General features: G+C 44.7%; 1 protein-coding gene across 3 annotated transcripts in view; it reads left to right on the top strand.

Moving 5' to 3' along the window:
- Positions 1–2,122: 2,122 nt before the first annotated feature.
- Positions 2,123–12,509, top strand: part of Stxbp6 (syntaxin binding protein 6) — a 226,511-nt gene continuing 216,124 nt past the window's right edge. The window contains exon 1 of one of the 3 annotated variants that reach the window (XM_029484359.2): positions 2,123–2,632. The gene's annotated coding sequence lies outside the window, so the exon portion shown is untranslated. Of the gene's footprint in view, positions 2,633–2,753; positions 2,891–12,509 lie in introns of those variants that run through there. The other 2 variants (XM_085830341.1, XM_029484356.2) reach the window with 2 other exon arrangements.

Below are 12,509 nucleotides of genomic sequence, written 5' to 3'. Positions count from 1 at the left end.
CAGGAACCCACACATATACAATATGAAACAATAGCAAGATATTTTTCTTGTAAGCCCCTCCCTATATAAATGTTTACATCCTGTTCTTGATGACATCATTATTATTATTTTTTAAAACAACAATTCTTAGGAACTAGGGAGGTACAGTACAGGCCCGGGAGATTTTGATGATTGAAATTTTTGTTTATTTTGCAAATATTTGTAACTACCTGTTATGTGATAGGCCCTGCTCTAGGTACTTCCTCATCATTCAGACTTCTGGAAACCTTCTGTGTAAACACTCAAGCATTTTTTCCCTCCTTGAGAGTTCTGCGTGCTTAAAATACTTCCAATAGATAAAGGGTAGTCTGTTCTGAAGCAGACACTAGCAAACTGTTCATTAAAGGGCACTTTGTACAGAGGGCAGCCATCTTGTCTAGACCTTCAGTACTGAGGGGGGATAGGGAAAGATAAAAATTAAGGTGGTGAGGAAGAAGAGTGAAGGTGACAATGGAAACTAATACCAGAGGATCTTATTAACTGATTTGTTGAAATAGTCAAAAATTTATTCCAATGTTTTATTAGCAATATCCCAATATTAAAAAAGCTTCTCCAGTGGATGAAGTTTGCTACCTTGGATAACCTTTGTAATGCATGTCAAGTCTAATTTGATAGGTGAAGATCAAGGATAGTGCGTTCTTATTGCCTAAACTCTCACTATTAAAAAAAAAAAACCTACAATCACACACCACTTCTAAACCTCTCATAAATAATGAGAACTGTCTTCTAATTCAAAGCTGAGGAAAATACAGCTGTGAAGAGAAGCCATTTGCTCTCCTTAACTGATGGAGGAATGGCTGAGAGTGACGGAAAACCCGATTATTATTTTTCGGTAAAAAGATAACCCAACCACACGTCTTTCCAGAGATAAGCAGAACGTAGACGGCCTTATCAGCGAAATGCTTCGGATTTTCATAAAACAGCGATCATATCACGAGCAACCCTTTCTTCTCCACCGAACTACTTTCCTAACTACTGCTCAACATGTCTTCCCAGAAGAGGTATCTTTGGATGATACTGATTTTTTTTTCCTCTCCCGCGTCTCAGCTGGTTCCAACACATTCTACCAAATAAAAAAGCAGGCACAACAGACTAGCAATCAGGAGCTCAGGATCCCACCTTGCTCTCTTCATGTACCAAATCTTGCAGCTTTTTCTTCTGCCAGGGAGGATCAGACCAGAATGAGGTAGGACACAAAGTGGAAAGGTTGGCCAGAGAACTCGGTAATCAAATTAAGGTTTTAATGCAGTATGGAACGAAAAGAAATCAATACAAAAATTAATGATACAAATATCAAAATTTTAAGTAAAGGCAGGGCCGGTACTACGGGGGGCTTCCTTTTGTTTCAGAATGTAATATGCCTTTCAGGGACTCTTTAGCAGCTAGGCTGAGTCTAGTTTACCTTGCAGTGACCTCCTGCCCAGGTGCTTATACTTCTGAAGCGTTCTCAAAGTTTGTTCTCAAAGCGACTTTCCGCATTAGTTAACTCAGAATGCTCCAGCGTTTATCACTAGCTCGCTTCTGTCAGGAAAACCTATTTCCCCTTGCACTTTGAAGGCAGTCTGAATCATCCTGGATCCTTTCCAGCACCTTCCTAAGCCACCGTGGGCAGGCACTCAGCACCTCTCCTCTCCACAAAACTCCTTGGTTCAGATTGACTGAGCAGCCACTGGACCCAGCAATGGGTTTTTGGTCTAAACTCTAGTTTCTTTTTTTTTTTTTTTTTTTCTTTCTTCTTTTGTTTTTCCTCTGGCAAGACTCAATTACCGGAATATTCTGAACGAAAAAAAAAATCCTATATGTTAACCACTTATTTATTTATAAATAAAATCCAGCAAAACCAGGTCTGATTTCTTTCACGATAGCCTTGGGCGCTTAGAGCAGAGCAGCTGCTCTGCCTGCGGAGCTCACTCAAGCTGGCTTCCTCCTTCCCGCTTCACTCATTTACTGGGCTTGCCAGGCCCCATTAGCTCTTGGATTTTGTCACCCTAAGTAAGCTTGCGACTGAATAAAACCCCACCTGCTGGGCCCACATTCCTGTAGCGTGTTGTCTTTTGAATACTTGCTTGCAAAGGCTCCCAGAAGCAGCCCATCTTTCCAGCCCACAAACTTCTCATAACCCATGGGACTCTCACCGCTTTGCACTTGCTAACCCGCGCCCCAAGGGCTCGCCCCCACTTGTCCCTCGGACTCCGGGCCTGTGGCGGGGCCCGGAGCCCTGGGCTACCGATCTTTGCCCCGGGCCAGGTCGCTGTGGCTCGCCCACAGCAGCACTGGGCATGCTCACAGGCGGCGGCGGGGGCAGGTTGGTTTTGCTAGCTCGCACTCGGCGGCAGCGGGCCGGCGCGAGGCTGCAGCTGGAGCTCTGGCGCCCGGAGTTGGAGTTGCCAGGAGTTTCCCCGACCCCTCCCTCCTCGCGCACAGCGGCAGGAGCCCGCGCGGGAGCGGCGAGCCGCGACCAGCCAGCAGCGGAGCCGGCCCAGCCTAGTCTGCAGCCCCGATCTCCGCGCGGGGCAGCCGCGGGGGAGCCCTGTCTTCGGTTGGGACGCGTGCCGCGCACTAGGCATCGCCCGAGCACGAGCCAGGCTGCACGGTAGGTTCCTGGCGTGGGGAGGCCAGGCCACCCGGCGTACAGTTGCAGCTACCGCGGCTGCCGGCTGGGATGCGCGGCGCGGGGCAGGCGGAGAGGGTAGGCGCGCGGAGAGCCGCGCGGGCAAGTTGGAGGGCGGCAGGAGAAGGGGCTGGACACAGGGCGCAGCTGCTTTGTGCGCGCGGAAAAGGGGTCTGGGTAGCTGATTCTCCCTCCAACCCCGGACCAGGAGTGGGAGCAACATTGGCCAGAACCTAGCAGGTCAGATTCCCGTGAGAAAGTTGGTGGTGGAGCCCTTAGGTCCGCACTGCCGGCTCGGCAGAACGACCCCCCGGGGCTGCCTCCTGGAGAACTCAGTGGGTCGCAGCGCCCCTAGCCAGAGCTCTCTCCGCTGAAATTAGCGAAATCACCCCATCTATGAATGCTGGCATCTTCCAGGAAGATCATTGCTGCCAAAACTGAGGCTGGTACTTCTTACGGGGTTAGCTTCCGGGCCCCTTAGCTTTTGCCCCTTCCCCCAACCTAAGAAATGGTCAGGGGCTCAGCCAAGGCCTCCCTCGGGGCTCCGAATTCTCTTTCAGAGCGCGCCAGAATCCGGCTCACCCATATGGCGGGTCAGCGAAGCTGGAGTAGATGGATGGCTTGTTTTTTCTTTCTGACTTTCCCCAGGTTTACATTATCACAGACCCCAGGACCCCAAGGTCAGTTAGAGAGTTTAGAATGGCACACCGTTCTTTAGGAGGAGTGCATGCGAACTTGTTTGCTTTGGACTTCGTAACAACCGTCTCCTGTTTCTATCATTCTTCAACCCGGACTTTGTGGGAAGGAGCAGGGACCTAGGAATGCCTTCTTCATTTCATTAGTCTCCTAAGGTCTTCTGGGAGACTCCGAGGCCCTGAAACCGGCAGTATGCATATTGCATGGATGTGCAGGATGGTCCACGTTCCTTCTGGGTCCACTTCCCCCTCCCCCCCCCCCACCCCCTGCTTGTTGTTTTGAGTTTTAGGATTGTGCCTGCACATCAGTCAGAGCAGGGCTGTCTTAACAGGGTGCGGTGGAGGGGAAGGTGGTGGAGGAAAAGGGTTGAGGTGTGTGGAGGAGTTCAGCCCGGGCTGTGAGTAGCTGTTTGCCTTGCCGAGGAGGCTGCATTGGGAAGAAATACAGAATAATTATGCAGGCACCTCACTCTTTTTAATTCCTCCCCCCCACCTCCCGCTTCTCCTTTTCTTTCATCTCTTAGCTGAACACCTTGGTTGTTGGTTATGTGTGTTAAGTTTTTAAAGGAGAACTCACTCTGACAAAGTGGCAGTGTTTTGGGAGTTCACCATTTTTGCTGTATGTTTTTCTCTTGGGGATTGTACATCTTGGGAAAGGTTTTCAGATGTGGGGATCCCATGGTGTGGCTATACAACACAGGTTCTAGAGTCAGACAGACCTGAGGGCAAGTTTTCCCTGATGGACAAGTTATTTACCACTTTGAACTTCAGCTTTTGTTTGTGTTATTTGTTTTGTTTCTGACAAGTGGGAGATAATGGTGACCCTATCTCCGTTTCTGTTGTGAGACCTGAGTGAATGACTTAACGGGAGATGGAGAGAGCTAAGAAAACATAAAGTGGTATGTAGGCCTTAGGTTTTGTTTCTGTGCACTGTGCCCAGTTTTAAAAACTCTGCTTATTCTTGATTATAATAATCAAGTCTCCCCGGACTGTGCAGTCTTCACTACAAGGTTTAGTTGCTGAGGTCTGTGGAAGAAGCCATTGACACACACCTGCACAGCTTCTCTTGATTTTATGGGTGGGAAGTCCCTCTTTTCTGTCTGAGGGAGGCAGTGTGGTATAATGGAGGAGACCACGGGACCTGCCCTAGCACCATTCACAGTCCTGGGCCTGCAGAACTGTCTGTGTCAGCAGGGCTTCTTTTGTGATCCTAGGATGATGAAGAAATCAGCAAGTCCTGGGATGGAGCTCTGACTTGGCTTTTCATAGTGACCTTGAATTAAGGACTCAAGTCTCCTTGGTGAAATCAGTCTGTGAGATTAAAAACCAACTTAAGTGGCAAGGACAGGAGAGATTACATGCCACCCAGTTAACAAGGATTTAATGAGGCTCCCGAGCTTCCCCAGAAGTACACCCTGAGCCTAGAGCAGAGATTCCCAAATATGAGTGTTAGTTCTTGCTAACTCATGAATTGCTGGCTTTCACTCCCAGTCTCTTGATTCTCTAGGTTTAGAGCAGTTTGTATTGCTAACTAGCTTCCCATGACTCTAAGGCTGCTCCCCAGCCATGCCTACATAGAATCACTAATTTCTATAGGGGGAGAAAGAGAGAGGGCTGCTCCAAATTAGTTCTCTGTACTGGAGACAGGGTTTCTTCCAGGAGCATTTGGAAGTTGCTTTAAGCACTTTGAACTCCAAGACATGTGTCAGCTTCCTTCCATTGCCTCGTTTTAATGATTCTAGTTGCTTTTCTAATGAGTAATTTTACAAACAGATAAGATTGTTCTTTCTTACTGTGTAGTACTTCGTCTCCAGTCTGTAGAGACTTGGTGATCCTTAGACGTGTGTGCTAGATGCCAACCTGAGAAGAAGGACCCTTAACTAAGGAGTTACTTCTATTGTCCTATAGGCAAGTCTGTGGGACATTCTTGCTTATGATTGATGTGGGAGGGCTCAGCCCACTGTGGGTGGTGGCACCCTGAGTAGGTGGTCCTGGCTTCTTTAAGCAAGTTAAGCAAGCCATGGTGAGCAAGCCAGTACGCAGTGTCCCTCCATGTATCCTGCTTGAGTTCCTGCCTAGATTTCTCTCAGTGATGCATTGCGATTGGAACATGTAAACCAAAGAAATCCTTTCTTTTCTAAGTTGCTTTTGGTCATGATGTTTATCGCAGCAACACAACACATTACCAACACAACTAAAAGAAACCATACAAAGTTCAGCAAGTATTCTAGCTCCTTTTTTGAGGCTCTTGGATATTCGTGGCAAGTTTGCTCCCAGACTTGACGACTGAAATGTGTGGTTATGGGACGGCACATCTTGAAAGCACATTTAAGAAGGATTTTTAAAGAAATGTTTTCTTTGAATAAACAGGTTGCTCTGGCCTTTTGGAAGTATGAAGTGCATCCCATGCCAGTTGACCCATGGTGATGAGACTTCGCCAAAGCCATCCATGCATTCTGGAAGGTGGTGGCCTTGACAGTGACCTATAGCTTCCAGGGGCAGCTATATGCATTATCAGCAGGGTGCCAGGATGAATTAGCTTTTTAGCATTGTTTAGATTCAACCACTCTTTCCCTTGCTGCCCACACCACTGAGGGACCTGTGCAAAGAGATCTTACTATAACTTGCTATGAGCTGGATGGTGGTCTTGCGTTTTAACTACTTTGCATGAGAGAAGCACTAGGAGTCTGCCTGAGACATGGGGGTTTATAATGTTTATATAATGAGCACCCAAATCTGGATATATGAGGTCAGTCGGCACTTTCACTACTTCTTATGTTGCTATGCCAAATGGCATCCCGGCTCACCCATGAACTTTATCTTAGCCTTCCATTTGTGCTTTGTTTAAGCATTAAAATGATTAACAGTGGGGGAAACTTATCAGTACATCAGAAGCCTATTCAAAAACTCAAGTATACCACTTAATGTTTTAGTAGATAAAACTGAAGGCCCAAGCCTGCCTTCCTGACTGCAATCAACGCTCGGGGAAGGAACAGTTGTCATTCATAAGATTCAGTAGCTCCTTTAGATGGTTCCTCCCACTTAGTACAAGCAGGAACTCGGCTGCCTGAAAACTCCTCCCCATAACCTCATGTGTACACTGTGGGTGTTTCCCTTACTTTCTGCTGCTGTGCCGTGGCCCCTGCCCCTTTCATGTGTGAGGTTTTCTTGTCACTGTTGTTGACTTTTCTCAGCAGCAACTCCCTGGTGTCTTTGCTCCTTTACTGAGTCTATTGTAAGACAATCATTATCATATTTCATGTCTCTGTGGTTGTCACTGTTGGTATTGAGTTACAGAGAGTCAAAGTCCAGAAGTGCCATTTCTCAGCCTTCCTGAGAGTGCTCTTTAAACAAAAACTCCGGATTACACCGCAGTAGTAGCTCAATTTAAAAAATACATTTGTTTGTTTTTCATTTCAACATTTTCCAGTTTGAGAAAAACAGGCAGCTTAAAAGTATTATGAGCCTGTGCATACTTTTTTCCTTTCCTTTTTTCTTTTCTTCTTTTCTTTTCCTATTTATTTATTTATTTATTTATTTATTTATTTATTTATTTATTTATTTATTTATTGTTGCCTGCTGCTAGTGGATGACATTAAAAAACAAAGCAAATGTACCTTGTTACCCCATACAAACTGGTTTCTTCTCATTGCTCTCTAGCTGATAGAATTGAGTAGCAGTTGGATTGGCTCAGAATTTCTGAATGTGTTGGGAAAATGCTGTTGGGGTGGATGCTAATAGGTATGCTCTTCTAAAGGACAAATCAATTTGGGGAGCAGCACCCATTACTTTCCTCTCACACAGAGACTCTAAACATGTGCACCACCATATCAAAGGAATCGAGATGTACTCCACTGAATACTGTCGACAAATACTCATTCATAATTATCCAAGTCAGAATTTCTCAGAACACAACATTGTTGAGGTTGTTTGTGTATCTTTGGGGATGAATTACTAAATTAGGATATGCCAACCATTCTAATACTATTTTGGATGAAATGGTTTATTAGGGGCATCTTCTGGGTATTGATTGAATAATGAACTCTGTAAGGGATGATTGGTTGGTTTGCAGAGGAAGAATTTTAAGCTGTGGCTAGAAAAGTCTCCCTGGAGGGACTGAGATTCGTTCCTGTGAATAGTGGAGCCCTACTCTCCTGCAGACGCAGAACATTTCATGTCGATGGTATGATACTGAAGGACTGTGGGCACTAGCAGTTGTTTCTTCGTAGATGATTTTCAAGGCTCACAAGACAAAAGGGGTGCCTTGAACAGAGGAAGCCAAAGAGATTCTATGGTGGTGGTTCAAAAACGAGTGGCACGCTTTCTCAAGTCTTAAGATTACAAGTAGGTTCTGACAATGGCAGGAAAGATATTTGTGGGTAGGAGGAGGTACAGAACTCAGAGGGACTTCCAAGAGGAGGACTGTTTCAGTGAGGGATAGCTGAGCATAGACCAAAGTCATCCTTGCACAGGGAAGCGCCCGTAAGAGCTCCATCGAAGAATGCTGGATAATGAGAAGGACTTTCCAGGAAGAGGGTTCCTCACTAGAGTTTCAAAAATAGCAAGGAAGAAGAACTCTTGCAATAAGATGACAATAAAGAGGCTAATAACCCAATTTAAAAGTGGAAAGAGGATTTGCATAGTTATTTCTTTGAAAAAGAATGTGAAAATTTGCTCAGTGCCATTAGTCAGCAAGGAAATGTAAATTCAAACCATACGGAGATGTTTCCCATTCATCAGGGGGGCTGTGATGGAAGAGACATGTGTGGAGAAATTGGTCCTGTTTATGGAGTATTGGTAGAAGTTTAATAGCAGGCAGTCTGGAAAACAGCTAGATGGTCCCTCACATATTAAATACTGGCCGCATAGAGAAGAGTCCCTCTCCCAAGGGATTCCCAGAGGAAGTGCAAGCATGTTGGAATAAACACTTGAGAGTGAATATTCATAGCAGCGTTAGTCATAGAGCTGAAAGATGGAAAGGAACCCTCCTCCATCAACTCATGGATATATGAAACATAGTGGGTCCACATGATGCCAAACAGTTTTAGCCAGAAAGGGGCGTTGCATGCTACAGTATGGATGAGCCTTGAGCCTCCTGTGTGAAGAAAAGCAGGGCACAAAAGTCACATGTTGCATGATTCCTTTATGAAACACCCAGAAAAGCCAGGCTGTTGGAAATGAGACCGTGAGCCAGCAACTGACTTGGGGTTTCCTTTGGGGTTGATGTAATATTTTGGAATTAAATGGTGGTTACATAACTCTTGAAAACTATTGCATTGCATACTTTAAATGGGTAATTTAAAAAAAAATAGTATATGAGCTACAGTGCAATAAAAATTAAAAGTGTATGGTGGGCTGAGAGTTTTCAAAGTCGCCTAAACAGTCACTAATAGTCTCAGGTCAGCTTCTGCTACTAAAACCACATCTGGTTTATTCATTTCTCCTTGTCTGTGGTCTCTAAGGTTCTCTGTCATTTTTTATTACACCCCCTTTCACTCCCTCCCGAATTGAAAGGATTTTGCCCCTTCACCCCTGGATGGTCAGGGCCTTGTGGTCTTCAGATGCCAATGTTTTTATTAGATTCCCTTTCTGAAATAAATTCTGTAATTGTGCTTCCTGATCCCGAGCCAGCAGAAGGTCTGATGACCTGGCAGCTTGTGCTGAGCTTCTCCCATTGGATTTGACTGTGGTAGACATTTAGTGTCATTTACTGCTTCCTGGAATTCTCTCAAAATTGCCCTCTTTGTGCTAAACCTAACTGTATTCAGACCTCCATGTGCTGATTGTTACTGTGTGAGCATCAGTGTGTCTGGGCCGAGTCCTGACTTTAAATATGTATAACCCTACTGGGGCTGAGGCAGTTGCCCTGTGGGTAGAAGGAACATTTTTCTCCCTTTCCTGGTGTGTCATAGCAGTGCTCAGCCACATACTGGATGTGCCAGGGGATCTTGCTTGAATGCTGTCTCCCTCTCAGCCAGCTGCTATGGCACTTGAGATTCTGCAGTTCTCACTAACCTGGGCTTGATGCAGATGCTGTTATCCCACGTGTCACACTTAAAGTGAAGCTGATACACTCACTTCAGAGAAGGCAGCATCGGGATGGGGCGGAGCTGGATGCGAAATGTGGCTCCACCACGTGTTTGCTGTGGGACCTTGGCAAGTTAATTACCACATGGGCCAGTTTTCTTTCCACATCAGGTTAAGACTGAGCTCACAAAACCCTGCTTAGCATAATGTCTCAGAATAGCAATGCTGTTTGCCTTTCCCTCTCCCCAAGCGCCCAGAATTCCATGGTGAAAGCAAAGTCCAAACAAAACAAACTATGTATACGAAAGAGCAAGGGTTCTAACTTGTGTGCGCGGGTTGCTATGGAGAGAATGATATATGAGATCAAATCAGAGTCCTCTGGGAAGAATTTTCTGTTAATATTACCATTGTTTTGGTGAGGTTTCTATGTTACACTCAAGTGAGTCTGGGTCACTTTAAGTCACAGGGATGAGTCTCCTCTACTTTTTGTGTGTAGTCTTTTGCTGACCAGAAGACCTTCATCCCAGAGCTGTCAGTTGGTGCCACAGTTCCTTGGAAAGCTAGAGTCTTCCCATCCTTGTCTAGCTTCTTACTGCGTTTCTTACTGACATTCATCTCTGATGCAAGTAAGACAAACTAAAGGGAAGAAAATGCACAGAGCTGTGCAAACCTGGGAGCAATCTCTGGGGGTTAAGAGTGCAAATATTTGCTTCCTGGTGGCCTTGAGAAAAATCTGGCCATTTTGCTGCCTTCTCTGAGTCTGTCAGCGGTGGGTAGGCTAATAGGGATGGATTAGGCTAATAGGGAGCAACTGAAGAGGAAGCGGGAACTAAAGCCCAGCAGTGACCATGGTTGTCCTACCAGGAGTCTGTGCTGGGTGCTGTCCCCGCTTCCTGTATGGTTAATTGACCAGAAGTAATCCCTCCTGGCTGCTCACATGGGGTAACCCAACAATTACCAGGTGAGCTGATGACTGTTGATTTTTGTTCTGTTTCTGTCACCTTTATTATGGGCAACAGAAGAGAATAGGAAATTATGTTTATGGTTGGATTCACAGAGCCTTCTTGTTTTCTTTTGGGAAATAAGACATATAATATATATATACATATATATATTATATGCTTACATAAATATAAGACATATAAGACAAAGAAATCTAGTCACTCATCGATAATTCTAACCAGTTTCCAGTTGTCACATCCTGAGAGTCACTGCTTTAGTGAGGGTGATAAATGGATCTCATGGCACACTCTCACACACTCTCGCTTGACTCTTGAAAGTGGGAAGTGTCTGATTTCTGGGTCAGGTGATGTGTGTGCTCAAGTCCCCTCCCATAACTATTGATATCTGTGGCTGGTCTGGCAGGGTACAACTCTTCGAGGCTTTATTTTTAGACTGCTTAGGAGAGGTGCCTCACATAATCTAAGGTGAATGCTCACAGTACCTAGTGATTGTGAAGTCAATATTATTCTTGAAGAATTTAGTCTACCCTATCATTAAATAGCAGTGAGGAAGCTGTCCTGCTGCTGAGGGGTGTTTCTGAAGTCAGTCCCTTTAAAATTAAATCTGTAGACATCTATAACAGTAATTAAAAAAAAAAAAAACAACCTCTACTTTGATGCTAGGATGTTGTGCTTACATAAGGAGCTCAGTGCTAATAATGAGGCTATTTCCTCCCATTTTTTTTTTCTGGGAAGTGACAATATCGATTTCTGATATTGCCAGTCACACAATGGTCTATCTTGTACTTTTTTTTTTTTTTTTAAAGAAAGAACCAAGAATTCTGATCCCTTTTCAGGAACAGTCCTTGCTCTCACACTCTACTGAGCTGAACTCCTTCAGAAGCCGGACCATGAATCTTCATGTGTACTTTGTATCCCTGTAGATTTTGTGCACACCTGCTAGATAGAAAAGAATCAATAGTTGTGTTGAGCCAGACAGCTTCTTCCTCTGGGATTCCTATTCACTGTCTAGTCTATTAATGTTTCTGTCAGTGTTGCTTTTATTATGTAACACTTGCCTACAGATTATATACTACATGGTTTTGAGTACTTTACAATTGATTCCCCTTATAATACACAGCAAGCAACTAGAAGTTTGTAGAAACACATCGTACTTGAATATCCTATGCCTTTTGTCTTGTATTTATTTTCATAAACAAGTAAAATCATAGGTATCTACTGTATATACCGTGTTTTGATATGAGTGTGCTGTGTGGAATGACTGAGTCTAGCTCATGATGCATTCATTGCTTCACATTTACTTGTGTGAGAACAACCGAAAACTCTCAAGCAGTTTTTAAGTATACAACACACTAGTATGGATGGCTGTCATCTTGTTGTGCAGTGAATCTCTTCCATTTTTGTCTCCTAGCTGAAAATTGGTATCCTTTGCCCAACATTTTCCATATCTCTTCACCCTATCCCTTTTGACCATGATTATGCCTGCACTTCTAGGAGTTTGAAAACTCTGACTTAACTCTTGGGTTTGTTTGTGGGATTTATCTATGCTGTATGTGTTACAGTACTTTACTCCTTTTCATTGGTAGGTATATTCCTTTGCATAACTATACAGTAACTGTGTATGATACACATTTGAAGGGTTTTCAGCACTGGTAAGAACAATGCTGCTATGATATCCATCTTGGTGATCATGGTTTGCATTTCTGATTGTGCACATGCACACTGCTGAGTCCTAAGACATTGTGCGAGCTAGTTTTCTGCTAATTTGATATAAACTGGAGTTATCTGAAGAGAGGGAACCTCAATTGAGAAAATGCCTTCATATGCTCTAGATGTAGGGCATTTTCTTAATTAGTGATTGATGGGGGTGGGCCTAGCCCACTGTGGGTGGTGCCATTCCTGGGCAGGTGGTCCTGGGTTCTATACGAAAGCAGGCTGAGCAAGCCATGGGGAACAAGACAGTAAGACAGTAATCCTTTATGGCCTCTGCATCAGCCTCTGCCTCCAGATTCCTGCCCTATTTTGAGTTCCTACTCTGACTTCCTTCAGTGATGGTGTAGAAGCATAAGTCACCCCTCCCCAACTTGCTTTTGGTCATGGGGTTTGATCACAGCGATAGAAACACTAACCAAGCCAGGTTGGGACCAGGAGAGTTGGGTATTTTTGTGACAGACT

The sequence above is a fragment of the Mus caroli genome, unplaced genomic scaffold (genome assembly GCF_978045245.1).
Source record: "Mus caroli unplaced genomic scaffold, Mus_caroli_1 scaffold_14, whole genome shotgun sequence".
Taxonomy (NCBI): Eukaryota; Metazoa; Chordata; class Mammalia; order Rodentia; family Muridae; genus Mus; species Mus caroli.
Note: the sequence above shows the minus strand (reverse complement) of the source record. Positions and strands in the feature narration are given on the sequence as shown.